A 4,428-nucleotide genomic window follows, 5' to 3' on the forward strand; every position below is an offset into this window, starting at 1 on the left:
GTGGGTCCCATCTCTGAGGTGTCGTTGTAATCTTATCTTCTTGTGCTTTGTGCCTATTACGCAGAGGTCTTCGGCATATGCCGCGACCTGAGCTTGAATACGAAGGGTTATCCTCGCTTCTTCCACGAGCTGATCGACACGTGTATATCTCTTGGGTATTTAATGTGGGTAGATGGATGTCTGCTCGTGTCAGACAAGTGTCTCTTTGTCTGGTCATATCTGTGTCAACCTAACTTTCTCTCGGTCGTTGATCTGGGATCTTCCTCGGGATTGGGTGTGTTAATACCCAAGGGGTATTATCTGGTGCTCCTCTGAGCCATCATACCTCTGTGGTCCTCTGTCCCTGACCGTCAGATCTGCTGACCGATGGCATCTTCTGATGAGATGCTTGCTATCATGTTTTGATGTCTCGCTTCGCATGTCTTCCACGTGTCTCTTTCTGTACACGTGGTGGATGATGAAAGGTATACATACAGTAAGAATTTTTTTTATTTTTTTGGACAAAATAGTTTCGTATGAAATTGCGTGGATGGTAAAGTGTTTTAGGGAGTTTGAGTTTGGATGTTTGGTTAAGACTTTGTACCCTGAACTGGTAGTATATTTTTTGAAGGTGGATCATATCTTGAGGGAGATGTATGTTAATGATTCTGGATAATGGTGGAAGATGTGTCAACTTCTCGCGAAGCCACGTACAGGTGTGTAGGTTAATAAAACTCAATCATTGTGAGTATGGGTTGGCACAAGTTTTGGGTGAGGTGTGAGTATTTATGAATCCATTTTGAGGTGACATGTTGTTATACCATTCCTAATATGTTGAAACAAATGGGGTTTGATGTTCGGGATTAGGTAAAAATGTGTTTCCATCGTAGGCTCATCGAAGGTGGGACATGAATATGAATATTTATATTTGTTTTTTTATCAAAGTATTTCTATTTGCATAGGCTTTGATGGAGTTTGATTTGTCATGGATTTATAGCCTGTTTGGATACAGAATTTATAGCCTCTTTGGATACAGAAGCAGAAGCAAGAAGTGCTTCTGAACTTCCCAGAAGTTGAAAAGTGGATAAGTTAATTTGGAAAGTGCTTGACTTATAAGTTGAAAAGTCAATAAGTAAGTTTCGAAACACAACAATGTAGAAGTCAAAATATATTTGATACCATAAAATTAAGTGTTACGAAGAAAACATAAATCATCACTTACATTGCTTGCTGCGAAGCAAATTTATGCAGCCAAACAAACATAATTCCGGCATCAGAGTTTTTGTATTCACAAAAAAAAAATTCAAAAAACGAGGGAACGATGACTTTTTAACTGTTTAATCTTAGGTGTAACTTATCTTTAGTCCTGCTCCAAAATTCGAGAAAGCTGCGGTACTTCCTTAAGATACGGGAGCAACGGGGTTGGTGTCGGGTCCCTGCAAGGACAAATAAGTAACCGCTTCAGCTGCACTAACTAAGACAGACATTAGTAAAAGCAACGGAGCTAAATGCATCACCAATCATACCAATAACATTGAAATAGTCAGAAGTAGATAACTCAAATGCGATGGCACCTAAATATACCTTCCAAACGAATGGAAAAGAACTCTAATTTGGAAACAAATGACAACAACTAAGAAAATTACAACATCATTAACAACTCTACTACTTTGCAAAGTATTCGAGTTCTTCGTAACCTACCATAACCCTCCCCTAGTTGAAACAAAAAGGTCCAATAGTCACAAATATAACTCCAGGATGAGATGCGGCATGAAACATCAACGGCTTGAATAGTAAATTCAATGTGTGAATACAACTCTCTAATGGACCTAATATCATCTCTTGTTTTGATTTGAACCATGGTACTCTTATAATGGTAAACAAGCAATAGAATCCACGACTAAAATCATAAAGTAGTAAGCTAAATTACATCATATCAACATCATATTCAGTAGCCCAAGCAAACAAAGTACTCGCACAAATTCGGTACACAAGAGAATAAATGCTTCTCGGCCTGCAACCATTCTAGACAGATATTTACACCTGTATGACACACTCCAGATGAAGTATGACCACTGCCAGAAAGGAACGTGATTTATATAAGTCAGTTATCCAGTACTAATCGATTTTGAAAATGATTTGTGACTTCCAAAATCTCTACTCCCATTGCGCTCAATATTAGGTGGCGTACATGTTGGATTTTATTTAAATTGATTTATGACAATATCTCGTAAATGTATCAGCCAATAAAACGGGAAGAGACATGGAAGTCTTCCATCTTTTAATAAGCTAATTGGAAGAAAACATGGTATGTGGTGAATTTTCACTAGTCCTTATCTTCTCCCACATCTAAACAAGAAGATTGTAATTAAGTATCAATTGACGAAGGCATTAAGAACGTGCCCATTTTAGTACTTCATATGATGAGCATATGAGCAGTCAGTATTCTGGCCATAACTTTGCAGAACTTATACCAGCTTTAGCATTTATAAAATACTGAATGAAGGATACCTTTTTTCAGAACATTTTGTTTGCGTGGGTATGCACCATGTTGATACCTTTTTGAACTAGTAATTAAACTACATAATACCAGTTTTAGCATTCATGCAGTACTGCAGTCAGAAGGGCCAAGTTATAAAGGTCAGAACATTTTTAGATACCTTCAAGTATCATTATAGCCAAACCACCCAGGGCCAGGGGCAAACACTAAACAAGATCGTAAACCCTAACAAATTTTAAGAATCCCAAATTGATTAGTCACTCTTACTCAATATATGACTTCAAAAGCGTTTCAAGGGTATTTATTATTTGTACAAATGCATCAAGTTCTATATGTACAAATGCATCAAGTTCTATTGATATACCATTCATATTCTATATTCCTTCAGGTATGAATCAATAAAACTCATCCAAGATCTCTCTGAAACAACACATATTTTTGGTTCTGTCAGGAATTTCATCAAACACCTACCTTAACTAAACAATTTATTAATTTACTGATCTTAAGCAAAATTATTAAGAACCCAGTAAAGAAAACAATCAAAAAAGAAAAATCTAAATAAGGAATTCAGTTAGTTATTAACACTTACCAGTAACAATTGCAGTTCCATCAATTTAACAATTTCAATTCCATGAACATTTGAGTATTGGAAACCATAATAACATATTCTTTAAACCCAATTCACTTCTTTCCTTGTAATAACTGCTATAACTCTTCCGGCCATAAATCTTCAATCAAAGAATTCAAAAAAAAAATTAAAGTTGGATGAAAATCGAAGTAAAATTTGATGTCAAATTGGAGTAACATTGTCGCTCTATTAGAAGAATCTGGAAAAAATTGAAGAAAAATGATTGAGATTTGAATAATTTTGAAGAAATTGAAATGAGAAAAAATGGAAGAAAAAAAATTGATAAAAAAACTACAATAGAGTGACCATACGATGATAGAAACGAAAAAACTAAACACTAACTTCTTCTTTTTCCATTGCTCTTTTGATTTTATTTCTTCTGTGAGTTCCGTCGAAGTATGGAGTTCAATAACGAGGAGATAAGGAAAACGAGGGACACAAATAACTAGGAGAAGCAACTTCTGAGAGAAGCAAAAACATTTGGCTCCGAGAAAAAGTAAGTTTTCTACTTCTAAATTTCGTTTCCAAAACTAACACCCAAACGAGCTTTTGGCTTTTCTACTTCCAGAAGTAGAAAAGTTATTTCTATGGATTTATCCAAACAGTCTACATGCTCTTTTCGTAAGAATTTCTATGGTGATTTACACTTTTCTTATTCTTAGATCTCCTTGAGCTTGTGGTTTGGCTAATTTATCCTATCCCATGGTATGATGTTTTCTGACTGATGAATTATGGCCCAAAATTTTGTAAATAAATTGTAGTAATCTGATAGTATTATTAACATGAGTAGGAAAAAATTGTTTGCGTTAAGTGGTTAACAGTAAAAGTGAGAGCCCAATTAATAAGTACTAACCTTCATGCTCACTTGCTGAAATCAGGCATTTTCCAACTTTTTGCTTTTCTCGCAGGTCGACGAGTAGTGGGGTATGCAGATGCATCAAGGTATGTCACACTTGAAATTTACAGGGTAGTGGTTTTGTGTTGGTCGGCATGATAAGAATTTGTTGTGTATCTCGCTTTTGAGATAGCTCAATTTTTGTTGACTTAGTGGTATCGATGTGATGACATGTCAATGTGGTATATGAGTATAATTTGTAGTAAATGGTGACAACTTTGGGTTGACGCCTTACATGTAATTAAGAGATCATCTGTGTATATATGCATCCGAAGTAGGCCTGTCAATGGATGCTAACGTAACGGAAATAGGCTCTGCCGCTGTCGTTTCCGTTAAAATTTAGCAGATATCCGTTACCGTTCATTTCCGGTGGAAATAAGAAATTCAAAAACGTTACCGTTACGTTTGACTTACCGGATAACGGAT

At 35.9% G+C, this 4,428-nt stretch overlaps 1 long non-coding RNA gene across 1 annotated transcript; it reads right to left on the reverse strand.

Moving 5' to 3' along the window:
* Positions 1-1,134: 1,134 nt before the first annotated feature.
* On the reverse strand, positions 1,135-3,770 carry LOC113323368. Its single transcript, XR_003347553.1, has 3 exons — positions 3,450-3,770; positions 3,069-3,207; positions 1,135-1,415 (listed from the first exon to the last, which is right to left on the reverse strand). It is a non-coding gene; the product is annotated as an uncharacterized LOC113323368 (long non-coding RNA).
* Positions 3,771-4,428: the final 658 nt, after the last annotated feature.

This window comes from Papaver somniferum, chromosome 11 (genome assembly GCF_003573695.1).
Source record: "Papaver somniferum cultivar HN1 chromosome 11, ASM357369v1, whole genome shotgun sequence".
NCBI lineage: Eukaryota > Viridiplantae > Streptophyta > Magnoliopsida > Ranunculales > Papaveraceae > Papaver > Papaver somniferum.